Here is a 13245-nt window from a genome sequence, read left to right on the forward strand (position 1 = left end):
CAACAAAAGAGTTATGTAGACGACCAACATTGAAAACTGCCGTTTGAGGTAAGTGACTTGGTTTACCGCCAATATCTCCTCAATCAAGGGGGCGATAAGGCTCTAAAGTGAAACCTAACGAACCGAATATTTAAGATTTGGTCAGCTTCATATTTCCATTTTAGGATTTTTACATTGTACCGAACTGAATATAATTTTCATGACCCAATATCATTAAACAGTCAGAAAACAATCCAGGTTCTTTTTTATATTGCTCGCCTGACGGCAAGTACCTAGCAGTTTTGCTCACCTACCACTCGGACTCAATCCCCCCTTACTTTCCTCGCCGAGGTTGCTCACTTGGAATGAGCATCGTTATTCCCTGAATTGCTCAAGATGCGGTGAGCAATTAAATCCAAAAGGAAATCATGCTCATGCATTTCATGTATGATTATTGGCACATGAAAGAACTATGTTATATTAAGAAAACAAGATGGATATGGGAGATGTACTAACAGAAAAGTGGATTACAAAAATGTCCTAAAACATAAAAGGGTTATATATAAAGTTTCCTCTCCCTTGGATGGTAGTGGCACCCTTCCTATTTGTCCTAAGGATAAGCTCCGCTCAAATCCCCATCCTCACAGAACAAGTCCTCTAAGTCCCCTTGTTTCCTGGTGGAGAAGGGATCACCATCACGGGTGCTGCCGGGGGCTAGTATAACTCGACTATTGGGAGGTTAGACATTTGTCCTGCCATTGGCCGTTAATTATCCTTAAATGGATGTCTCTCTAGGAGAAGACTCGCAGACTATCCATACACAGATAACAAGGAGCAAATAATAAGTAATAATGAACAGTAGAAAATACAATGAATTATTATCATATGAAGTAGATATCAATGGCCTAAACAGTTATCATCAGGCTTATTAATATCAACTATTGCAACAATTATCTCAACAAATTTTTTTTCCCTCCTTAACTTGCATTATTCACTGTTCAGCCTCCAAACAGATGTCCTCTCATAGGACTTAAGGTTCGGTTTGGTAAGTGGGATGAAAATTTTGAATTTTAAGATGAAATATTAAAATATTATATTTTAATATTATTATTGTTTTGGGATTTAAAAAAGTTAAAAAAAAGTTGAATTATTTATTATATTTTGTATAGGGATTTGGAAAAGTTGTAATGATGAGATGAGAATTTTGAATTTAAGATAAAAAAAATTTGTTACCAAACCAAACCTTAGTGATCTCCTAGCATGGGGTATACATACCCCTAAGGACTAATCCTCCGTTGGATATATTGCATTGTCTCTAATCAGCCTAGTGCTAGTCTTAGGATTGAAACATCCTTTGTTGAGTCTTTTATTACAAAATGACTGAACCTATGTTCATAATACCATCAATGACATGATCAAAAGCAATGTCATCTATACAAACATGTGCAATGTTTGCTGAGTGAAGGAAAAATAGCACAAGTTGTCAATTCATTTATCTTCAATTATATCTGACTAAAAGCATATGATTTCCATCGTGATAAACCAGCATGAGACCATACCAAAATAAAAGAAAATGATAACTATGACAACAGAATCATGGTCTAGCTAACTAGATTATAAAAATGTTAGGGGTAGCCATAGTTATAATAAACTGTTAGGTGGTTAGTCAAGACTCAAATCTAGGAAAACAATAAATAATGAGTCAGAAAATATGGAATAACAGTTGGATTAGCAATAGTAGTGAAATAAACTAAATAACAGTTATGAAACAACAAATATTAACCCAAAAGTTGTTCATAGGACTTGAACAGTTTCTACTTACATTGATCAATCATAAAACCCTTTTCTTCCTCACCTCGCATATTGAACCTCTACTTACGATTTTTTTTCCTTTTCCTTGCCTTCCTTGCCAACTTTACACTTCGCACCTCACCTCTTTACCCTCTCCCGCTTTTCACTTCTCACTACACACAAGTTATCCAATGCTCCCCCTATTAATAGTGCCAGGTGCCTTACCGCTTAATTAAAAAGTGCAAAGTCGGTCAAGTAGGGCTTATCTACTGTCTGCCTACTGCCTAGTCCTGACACTCTAGGTTTAGGTTGGCAGCATTTCGGCCACCTGGCTTTTTTGTTTCTCTCTCTCCTCACATGCTCCATCATTCTTCAAAACATAATATATATATATATATGTATGTATGTATGTATGTAAATATATTCAGTTTACTCTATATATAATGAGATATGTAAAGGTAAAAGTAAACGATCTCAGCAAATAAAAGTTTATAGAGCGAACTGAATACATTGTTATATGTCTATAAATGTTATTAGAGCACCCACAATGGTTTTTTTATACTGTCATTTAAAACACATTAACAAAACTCACTTTTTCTATTTTATATGCTGACTTTTACAATATACCATTCGTCAGCTTATCTATTATTATTTTTTATATCCTTTTAAGTATTTTTTGATTCAGTTCAAATATTTCCTCTAACTACCAATAACATCATCATATCTTATGATATTTGTAATATCTCCTTACATTCAATGTCATATAATTATGTTCTATTTCAAACTAATGCAAATTTATAAGTCAAACCAAAATTGAAATTGATTCAAAATATATATAAATAAAGAGATTATATTATGAGAATATTTTCAACTATTTTATGAGAATATTCATTTCTGTAATTGTGAAAAAATATTCTCAAGATATTGTTTGCAAATTTTGAGAATATCCATTTTTGACAATTGTGAAAAAATATTATATATATCAATTTTCGATAGTTGTAAAAGAATATTCTCACATATTCTTGAGTATATTAAGAGAATATACCTTAGTTTGGTTTACTCAAAACTTCAACTATAGATAAGACCTAAAGTTTCACCAACATTTTCATTTCCATTTCTTTGCACAATTTTTCTCCTTTTTTTTATCTTATATCCCCTGAATGTATCTTGTAAGAGGTTTCAAGTGTCCTCATTTTTTGCGTATTCAAGCTACAGTTGACGGGTACGAATCATATTTCATCCAAAGAAGAAATGTTGTTAGAAGGCTTGGGCATTCCACTCTTAAAAAAAATTATGTATTGCAGAAAATACAACAACTGAGTGTTTGAAGAAGTTTGTTAAGGCTGTAAATTTGCATATTCTTCGATCAATATCTAAGGTTACCAAATGACAATGCTAGCAGCTGGAGAAAATCGTGGGTTTTCAAGAATGTAATGGAAATGAAAAAATTGTCCCAAATTCATATTCATCGTAATTTTGGATATTGTTTTGTGGTCATATTCATGAACCAACGATAATGTTGGAAGTCATAGGGTCATACAATCTTCGAATATGACATGCATTTTTTGAGTTATTAGGATCTCATAATGATATTAATGTCCTAGAACATTTTTCTGCTTTTAGAGAGCTTGCAAAAAGACGTGCTCCCAGAGTCAACTACTAAATCAATGTAAATAACTACACAATAGGATATTATCTTGCCAATGGTATGCATCCTTCGTGATTGACATTTGTCAAAACAATTCATGTTCCACTTAGAAATAAGAAAAAACATTTTACTATAACTCAAGAATAAGCTAGGAAAGATATCAAACGGGCACTTGGATTGCTTCAATTGTAAGCGGACCTGCACGATTTTCTAATTGTCAAACCCTAAAATAAATTATAATGGCATGCATAATTTTGCATAACATGATCGTAAAATATGAGCGACATTCATATCTTCAAGGGAGGAGAAAGCTATCATGACTAACCTCATGGCATCCTTGAATGACAACTTAGAATCCCAAGTTACTCATCCCTACTTGTATGAATATCGCTCATCTTTTACGTTCATGTTATGTTAAATTATGCGTTCCATCATAATTTCTTTTAGGGTTGGACGATTAAAAAATTGTGCAAGTCTGCTTACAACTGCAAATCGTGCTTGAAGCACTCCAAATGCCTATTCTACATCAATCCATGCCGACTCTTGGGCTACAACAAAATGTCTTTTCTTATTGCCATGTGGAGCATAAATTGTTTTGATAAATGTCGACCACGAAGGATATAGATACCATCAACAAGATAATATCTCAATTAGTAGTCATTTCCATCCAGGAAGCACGTCCTTCAGCAAACTCTCTAAAAATATAAGAATGTTCTTGGATATTAATATCATTATGAGAGTTTGATAATCTAAAAAATGCATATCATATCCAAAGATTGTATGATGCTACAGCATTTTGGGTTGTGAACCTTCTTCATTAAATGGCGAGCCTACTTTAGAATCTCCTGTGATTCAAGGTCATTAGATGTACAGAAACATGATCTGGTTTGTTAAAAAATAAAGGTTGAAACTGCATAAGATTTTCGGCCCATGAATATTAAGATGGGGCATGGGGCATGCTAAAATGAAGATAGAAATGTTGGATTTGGCAATTAGTGTTAGGCCGTACAGGACTTCAAATGCTTAAAACATAATAAGTATAGAAACAAAAATATAGGAGAAGTAAAATAGAAAAAGTTTATGGGTCAAAGTGCAAATACCAACAAAAGAATCAGAACTTAAGGGTCCAAAACTTTAACCTATCATAATTTTAGGGTTCTTAATAGGGACTGGTTGTTTCGGGATCGAATCATTCGGGGTCATTTCTAAGTCAACATGAAAGCAACTTGAATAATTAAATGGGTTTTGCTTCAACCCAAATCCAACATGCCAATTTTAGTGGTTAACCCGACACAGCTTGTTTTCAAAATTAAAAGCTAAAAAAGGAAAAATTAAAACATATTCACAAGTATTGATCATTCCTACTGTTCGATAATTAGACAAAGGCATACAAGAAAAGTATACCAAAAGATCTGAAATAAGTGCTATATTTTAGCATTTTAAATACAATAACTCAAAAGACCCACATAATTCTTTTTGTTTGGCTAATCACCTGGGTTATCCCAATTATTACTCACTGGGTCAAATTCAAGTCGACCCAAAATGATCTAAACCTGATTATGCCCAAACCTAACCCTATTATTATGCATCGAGTTCATATTGAGTTCGTGGGTAGTGTAAAAAATTAATAGCCCTACAAAATATTCAACTCAATTGTCTTTAAAAGCTTCCTATACAAAAACTATGCAAACAACATGCCAATTGAGAGACTGTTGTCTAGCACTTCCTATACAAAGGAAACTTGTAAGTTCGGTTGAGTTATTTTGCATAATTGATCTTGCTAGTTTGTAGTCAAGTGGTGTTGATACCCTTATGTTGAACAATGGTGGGGTAAAGAATGCTGTTTTGGTAAAAATCTAAAGACCAAGTATGATTAAATAGGTTGTACCAATAAAGAGTGCCCAATCCATCTAGATGGTCTGTAGCAGTTACTTGTTCAATAGTGGCCTAGAGTTTTACCTCTACAAATGGCCTTATCTGCAAATGTTGTGTTTGTACATAATATAGTCTATATATTTACTTCCTTATGACAAAAACATGTAACTTTTTGTAGAGAATATAATCTTATATAACATAATGCAATAAACTTCAACCATAGCATTACATGCAAAAACTTCTAACATCACTAAGATTCACGCAAGGGATTTCTAAAAAATTCAGTAAACCGACTAATAAGTTGTTATTAGGTCATAAAATCCTTGAACCAATTTTGGATGGGGGGGAATGCAATTATCCAAGGGAAATGAAATGTAGAGAAAGAACACCACTCCTATAGGGAACAAATGGAAGAGAATGCTTACATCATTATATTTCTCTCAAAAGCCTCCATCTTGGTTTTGTCCACTTTTGGGGGAACCCAATAAATTCTCATTACCTTCTAATTCCACGGAACAAAATATCTTTAACTTTGTACATCTTTAACTTTTTCCAATCTCATTCATCGCCTCTTCATTTTAATATTCAATATGATTCTTTTATAAACTACTAGAAAATTGTAGGCCTTAAAATACCTACAAAAGCTGTCCGAGGCACTCTAGATGCACGTAGACTCAACTAGAAACATTTTGACCTTTTTCCAAACTGGTACCTCGAGTTGAAAACATCTCTTGGAGATCCTTAAAGTAACATCCATATATCAAACTGATCCCTCCACTTTGAAGATCTTCGCTATTTTTTCTTTTCTACTTTGAGTTTGTGGGCTATAGGATATTTGTAAGGAATGATGATAATGTACTGAATCTGTTTCTATCGTAGTTTCCTGCTTTCTAGTGTGTAGTAGGTATTTCCTTTGTATACTTCCTGTATACTTAGGCTATGCCTATGCTTGGTAATAAAATTCTTACTAACTATTTAAAAAAAAAAAATCCATATATCAAAATGATCCCTCCACTCTGATTTTTTCTAATATTAAGTTTTAATTTTTTAATTTTTTAAAGTTTTCCTATCTGACTATAATTTAAATTCAATTGTTTATTGAAAGCTTTTAAGTAGTTTTTAGTTTTCATTTTCTAATGAAGTTGATTATTTTAAATTGATTTATTTTGTACACTTTATTTCATTGTATATTTAGTTTTTTAATACTTTAGGTTGATGTGATAGGTTGTGTTTTTAGACTCATGCGTAGGTGACATGTCTGTCCATGATTTTTCATAACGTGGTAAAAAAATGCAACTTTATAAGTTTTTGTGGATGAATTAATGAAATTTGGACGGAGAGATCAATTTGATATAACCTCAAATCTTTTAGAAACTTCTTCTAACCTATAAACCAGTTTGGAAAATGGTAAAACCCCGTGGACGTATACAATGATGAACAGAAGTTTATGAACTACTAGAAAACTGCAAGTTACAACAATACATACATTTGTTGTGCGCAGCACAACAAACATACCCATGTTCCCATGTGTGCAAGCGCACTATGCAGTCCATACCCTCATTTCTTCATATGGCTATCCCTAAGTTTGTGTATATATTATTCTACATGTATTGATCTTTCTAATTGATTCACATGGCAAAAACATGTAGATAGAAATTAGTTCTAATAAAGAGTTCAATCAGGCATTTTTAAACTGCAGATAATGTGTTTTATAATTCCCTACCTTCTTGATCACAGTCTCTTTTGAACTTCTACGCATAAGAACGTCTGTAAAGCTTTTCAACATTAAAAAAAAAATGCCATGCACTGATAAAAAAAAAAATATTGAATGTCACAACAATCATATTATTAAGGCCCTAAAATGTTATTTGATGAAATATACATATCAATTATTTTCTCCCTCTCTCCCTCACTGATTGCATCTCATGTTTTAAGTACAAAAGATCAAAATTAAAGCACAATTCCTAAAATTTCATTTCAAAGTTTATTCTTTTCATTTAAATTCATTCAGCATAGCCTCTAATTCCTGAACCACTAACATTTTAGTTTATTTCCCAAAAAAATACTATTAATCCAATCAAAAGATTGAGAATCATACAAAAAATGCTCAAGCTAGCAGCAAAATACTCACAAAACCGGATTGTATTCATTTGAAATAAAGCTAAAAAAAATGCAACTTGAGAAGAAATGAGTAGATATAATAGCTGGAAAAGCCAATATAAACACCGTATAGCAATTTGATCTAACTGGGTGAAAGGAATGCACTTACTGCAAGTTACAAGACCACTTTCAAAACCCCTTTCAACAGCCATGCTGCAGCTCCATCAAACCTGCAGGAAAATTAAATCTCAATTAATCCAAGTGCGCTTGTGGCTCACGCAGAGCATTCTTTTTTTTTTTCTTAAGGTAAAATAAGATTTTATTTTATCAAGTAAATAGGCAATTTAGTATTAACAATACTATGTCTAGGAAAACAAAACAGATGAACTCAAGCTTGAATCCAATTTTGTTTGTAAAGTTCCTGATCTTACATATTAATCCAGTCACCAACATTGGCCCATCAAAAAACTACACGAGGCATTGAGAAGAAATTTGAACAGCACCTAAACAGGAACTCTTGGTGATTAAAAAATATCATACCTTTGGATAATCTCTTACAGGTTTAGGGCACGTTTGAAGTCTTCAGGAAATTCGAGTTCTTTATTTTGCTTTTGATAGAACTTGGCATGTTTAGCATAGCCAATAGTGTCACTTTATTCTTAACAAATGAGAATGCATCAACTATTCAGCAAAGGAATGCTTAGTAGATGCGACTAATCCTGCAGTTTGTACATTATTCTTATGATTTTAGATGCACATAGCATTAACATATAAATAAGAATTACATATTAAGTAATCAGGTATTAACACTTCATATAATGAAATATAAAACTATTACATTTCTCTCTTTTATTCCCTACCTTCTTGATCAAATTGTCTCTTTAGCTCATCTGTAGATAAGTGTGTGTGATGCATCCAACATCTACAAAGAAACGCCATGCACACTGATAAGCAAATTATGGATTCAACTTTCAATAGATATAAGAAAAGCCTGCAATATCACAAAAATCTTATTCTTAGGGGTTCAACATAATATCCCACCCTAAAAGTTAGTCATCAGGTTTTGTCAAGATAATTTCCAGATGTGACTAAAAATATGGTGTCAGATTCCAGCTTCACATAGCCAATCCAGATCCCAACATGCACCATATTGTTGGATCGCATGTACCGTAGTTCCCGTAAGTGCCACATAAACAGGTTAAACAGTGAAAAGACAACTGATTTTCTTTTTGAAACAACCAATCAAGACTGTTACATATCCAAAATTGAGAACAATTAGTCCTTCCCCTCAAAGTCTGAATTTGAACATTTCAAACTGACTCTCTTTCATGCATTTTCTCGTTTGATAAAATATGAAAAAAAATGGAAACTATAGTCAAATATAAATTTTAATCCAAGAGATTTTTTAATGTTAGATTAAAAAAAAAATCATTATACTTTTATTATTTTTCTATGTTTAGTTAAAAATATCTAAACTATAAGCACAATCCCTAAATGTTAAAAATACGTTGTCAATCCATCCTAACATGCACTGCTATGTTGGATCTCATGCACTGGAGTTCCCAGAAGTGCCACTTAACAATTTGTGCTGCAAAAGGTTAACAAATGAAACAGTTTTTCAACAAAACCAAACAAGTTGGAAATTTAGAGGAATTGGTCCTTTCCTTCAGATACTAACATTTTTTTTTTTATTGGCACCGGGTGTCCAGAAACAGTGTCTCAACTAATCCCAGAGGTTCACAGGCCCTCGGCAAAGAGTTTCCCACAAGTGCACCTCAGGTAATTCAAGGGAAAAATCTCCCAGTCCGACGGCCCCTAGATATTGTTTGCACCCAAAGGGATTTGAACCTTAGACCTGGGAGGAGTATACCCCCAAGCCCAAAGCCTTTACCAATTGAGCCAACCCCTAGGGGTTGGTATATTAACATTTCTATACAGCAAATCAGTATCGTTCACATAAAAAATGAAAAATGTGTGAATGAGATTTATTTCTTACCATACACAAACAATTTACTAAATATGTATTTTATTTTCTCTCTGTTTCTCTCATTCAGTGACTGCATCTCTGATGTTTTAAGCCCAATCCCTAAATCTTTCAGGTCATCACAACCAAATAGACACCAAATAACAATTTGATCTACCTAGATGAAAGGAATTGCTCACTGCCTGGTACATGACCACTTTCTTAAACAAGGCTTTATTGCAACTGCATCAAACCAGGAAAAAAAAAAAATCTCAATCAAGCTAAGAATGTTGCACTAAATATAGGCATTCTAAAGAACAGCCAAAATTAAAATTTCAACTGAAAAATGAAATTCTTGACAAATTAACATTGTTTGACTCTGGAACATCCTCGGCCATGCTCAATACCTCAAAGGAAAGTGATGAAGATTTCAGTGATCATGGGATTGTGAATCAAATAGATCCAATCATATCAATATTTAGCTCAAATTAAAAAGTTGGTATCAAGGCAAACAAAACAGATGGAGTGAAGCTTAAATCCTATTTTGCTTCTGAAGTTCCTGATCTTTAAATAATGCAATAATTCACTCAATCACCAAAATTGACCAAACAAATAACATGAACATAGAAAAGAAATTTCAACAGCCCCTAAATGGGGGTACTTGGAACCTATCAAAAAAAAAAAAAAAAATGGGGGTACTTGGAAATACAAATATGCCAAATAATTTTATGTTCACTTACATTTGTTGCTTAACATTGCCAATCTTATTGGGCTTACAAAGGTAGGGCATTTTGACCTCCCTTTGAAATTCAACTACTCTATATTGTAATTTGTTCCTTACAGAACTTGGTATGTTTATCATCATATCCAATAGCTTCTAATCAATTTGCTACTAACCATCTTGCCATTTTTTGTTAAAAGACAAGAACATTATATGAAACAATTAACTAATTAAGCAGAGACATTCGAGAAATAGAATACTAATAAAAACAAATGGCCTATTGCTGACTACCATTCCTCGACATTAGCCTAGAAGTTCTGCTTTCAGTTTCAGACATAGACATGATTTATTTACTTTTTTCATGACGTTATTGACAAGTTGAGCTTTTAGAATTATTCTATTCCAACATTGAAAGGTGCATAAGTTTTGTTTTGATAGGCCTCGTCGAATTAGGAAGGCCAATCCAAGGTATTTGGATGTGATCATTGGAGAGGATACTCAGATGGCAGAGTTGAAACTTAAGAAAGAGTAAAATCTTAAGTGTAAAACAGAAGTGTAAAACAGAGTGTGGCCCAAGAGATGGAGTGCACGTGGATTATGGCAGTTATAAGTAGTTATGTCCAGGAGTTATATGTTATTACTAATAATATTGTGATGTGTAGTTCTTTAGTATTATCTGATTAACGGTTACCAGAGTATGTGTAGTTACTATATATGTGTGTAAAACTGTAAGTCAGAGGAGTTGTTGTGTTGTAATGAATTGTCGTATTCTTCACACCCGAAGTGAGGAGAAATTTAATTACTATTCCATTCTATAGATTTCTTGTCTGGCTCTATCATGTTTTTGGTGGAGGGGGGGAAGGTAAAAAGGGAAAGGGGGGGGGGGGGGAACAAGAAAAGAAAAGGTCATTTATACGGAATAAAGTGAGTATGTTAGATATTTTAAAGAATTAGAGAAATGTTTCTCTGAAAATCTTCAACATTTTCGGCCTCTAGCTCAAGTAGTTCCAACAAAGATGCTTTAATTCCCTAAAAACTTGAAAGAACAACAAATATTAGTTTGACAATCAGAATTTAAGTTATATGCCATAAAATTAAACAAACTAATTCAAGTTTTCTCCCTCTGATTTTCTTTTAAATTAAGCAAACCAAGGAAAGAACAACTCTGCTTTTCTTCCACAAAATTTTCTCGGCAACTAAACAGTATATTTGGGATTTTCAAGTCAATTAAAAAATGAGAGATAGAGAAAGGAAAATATTACACCTTTCCAGCCATGGGTTTGATATTGGATTCGTCATCACGGTTTCTGAATGCGGAGGTGTTACACGCGTACCACCCATCAGCAGAAGAGAGAGTGAGGCACAGGTTGAGACCTGGACGTTTCTTGGCTTCGAGGCGTCTGAAGGAAGCAAATGGGAATATCCTCATCTCTTTTTTTTCTTTTTTTAAATAAAATATTGTGATAATATAATTATTAATATTTATTTTATTTTATAATTTTAAAAAATTAAATTATTTACTATATTTTATTTATAAATTTATAAAAATTATAATAATCATATAAAATAATAAAATAAGAAGAAATAATTTAAATTCACATATTTAAACTAACTAAGGGCAGGTTTGGTAAATGAAAAGAAAAACTCTTGTTGCAGTCACGTCGTACAGCCGCGGGGCAAACGGGTCTGATTTGGAGAAAATAAAAACGCACCGTTTTAACGAGTTTGGTTCCTTTTTTTACATTTTCCCAGATCTACCCTACCTCTTTCACTTTCCCTCCCTCCCTTTTATTTTCTCTCCCTTGAAGACGATTTCTATTTCACCGTTGTCGAGACTCTCAGTATTTCTCACTTGAAGACGAAGACCTCTCTCCCCATGATAAATAAACAAGTTCCAGTTCTCCAAAATGAAGAAAACAGAAATAGTCGGTCATTTGCGAAGATATCACATGCACTCGTGCTCTCTCTATTTCTTCTCTATTGACTCTATTTTCATATCACGCTGTTGATTCGTTGGAATCCTGATTTGATCTGTCAGGAACTTAAAGACTCAGGTTAGTACACAATCTTTGGCGACAACTGGGTTAGTTTTGTTAGGTTTTTATGGTGTGCCTCTGGTAGAGAGTGTTTAGAGACTCACTGTCAGTTTTTTTTTTTTTTTTTGGTCTGGAGCAGTGGATTACCGAATGATTGGGGACCAGTTGAGAAATCAAATAGATTGGATTTCTAACTTGGCAATTGAAAATGCTTCATTTCTTTTAACTAGGTAAAGTTCAACACTTCCAAAAATTTTAGAGGCTCTAACAAACACATAATAATTCACAATATTAAAATAAAAGAAAACATATGGAGCTTACTTAATACTAGTCGGCTCTAATAATTATTTGGTAACATCCATGTGATTATCATTTCATAAGGGCATCATTCTTATTTGGTCCTTCAAATTCGTTGTTTTAGTTGATGAAATTTAGGCTGAGAAAAGAAAAAAAAAAAAACTTTACCAATAGAGATCCACAGTGAACACAAAGACTCATCTTTTCTTTTCCTTTTTCTTTTTGGGTGAACATGACAGTATTACGGAAGATTGCATAAAATCTGCCTAGCATTTCTGCAGTATCAATTCTGCCCAGTCAACTGCTTATTTTCCATGTTTAGCATACTAGCTGTTACGTATCTTCTCATTTATTGTAAATTACATTCTTGCAGAATTATAGCAAATATATAGATGTATTAGTTGCCTAAAACAGAGTCTGTCCTTGTATATATTTTATTCAACACTCAATGAAATGTGTGGTGGTATTTCCATTGAAACCGTGTGTATTTTATTTTTCTATATGGTATCAGTAGAGCCTATCTCCCACGAGCAAACAGATCCTTTTCTCTAAAAATGTCGTCTTCTGCAGATCAAACCTCCAAACCCCACCCAAACACTCATCCCATTTCTCCCACCGAAAGTGCTCTCATCTCTCTCAACATTACTACACAAATCAATGAAAAACTGACGCCATCCACCTTTCCTCAACGGAGAGCACAATTTGAAGCTCTTCTTATAGGCTATAATCTCCTTGACTATGTTCATGGAATTTTCCCGTGCCCCTCCCCTGCTGGCACTTCCCCTACCGAGTTGAATAAAACTCATTGGGTTCGCCAGGATAAACTAATCCTTAG

General features: G+C 33.4%; 1 long non-coding RNA gene across 3 annotated transcripts; it reads right to left on the bottom strand.

Moving 5' to 3' along the window:
• Window positions 1–441: 441 nt before the first annotated feature.
• LOC122299411 lies at window positions 442–11499 on the bottom strand. Of its 3 annotated transcripts, XR_006239687.1 has the most exons (5): window positions 11342–11499; window positions 9535–9599; window positions 8254–8315; window positions 7934–8112; window positions 442–7623 (listed from the first exon to the last, which is right to left on the bottom strand). It is a non-coding gene; the product is annotated as an uncharacterized LOC122299411 (long non-coding RNA). The 3 variants fall into 3 exon arrangements; XR_006239688.1 differs by lacking the exon at window positions 9535–9599; XR_006239689.1 differs by lacking the exon at window positions 7934–8112.
• Between the last annotated feature and the right edge of the window lie 1746 nt (window positions 11500–13245).

The sequence above is a fragment of the Carya illinoinensis genome, chromosome 16, assembly GCF_018687715.1.
Source record: "Carya illinoinensis cultivar Pawnee chromosome 16, C.illinoinensisPawnee_v1, whole genome shotgun sequence".
NCBI classification, from domain to species: Eukaryota; Viridiplantae; Streptophyta; class Magnoliopsida; order Fagales; family Juglandaceae; genus Carya; species Carya illinoinensis.